Source organism: Ischnura elegans, chromosome 7 (assembly GCF_921293095.1).
Source record: "Ischnura elegans chromosome 7, ioIscEleg1.1, whole genome shotgun sequence".
NCBI classification, from domain to species: domain Eukaryota; kingdom Metazoa; phylum Arthropoda; class Insecta; order Odonata; family Coenagrionidae; genus Ischnura; species Ischnura elegans.
Window position 1 is genome coordinate 67,464,392 of NC_060252.1, and position 726 is coordinate 67,465,117.

Below are 726 nucleotides of genomic sequence, written 5' to 3' on the forward strand. Positions count from 1 at the left end.
TTAGGTAAGGGCGGCTTATCCTTTTTGCCAACAGATGGCTGCCAAGAAGTCTTTGAAATTTTATTTCCAATTTTTCACTGCATTACTCTTAATATGATAGCGGTTCCAATTTAATACACCAATTTCGATGCTTCTAATTGTTTTCAGCGTGTGATTTAATCTAAATATCTCATTTATTAAGTCCCTGTGAAATTATTGCAAGACGATATTAACTCTCACTATGACTTTTCCCTACAATTAGCAAGCGCAGGTCAATTTTTCTTAACTTTATTTAAGAAAGACAGAACTCTCATCAGTTCGAAAAAATCTTTCGCCTTTTACTAAAGATTTCCGTGGCGGTAGTTCATTTGTCTATATAGACAATTTTTGACTGTGCCCAACTAAGTTGGGCCAAATATATGGTAACCACATTTCATCACTCACGTGAGGCTTACATGAACGAGCAGCTCGGACTTATTCATATAAGTATACGATTTCTGTACTCACATGTATATTCTCAGATGCATGCGTTTCTGAAATTTTTTAATATATCTATCAGTATGTATTGCATGTTCTAGCTTCATGAGTAGTTGACATTTTATTCCTTTGTATGAATGTAGAAGTATAATTTGTTAGCATGCGTATAACATTTTTATGACCGTGTGGTCTGCATGTGAGAGTCCTCTGGGATTGAACATCCCCTGCCAAACACCTTAAAGGTGGATCACAGGGTATTATGTAAATGTA

At 35.4% G+C, this 726-nt stretch overlaps 1 non-coding gene across 1 annotated transcript; it reads left to right on the top strand.

The window, feature by feature from the left end:
- Positions 1-276: 276 nt before the first annotated feature.
- Positions 277-393, top strand: LOC124163106. Its single transcript, XR_006865718.1, has one exon. It is a non-coding gene; the product is annotated as a U5 spliceosomal RNA (small nuclear RNA).
- The last annotated feature ends 333 nt before the right edge of the window (positions 394-726 follow it).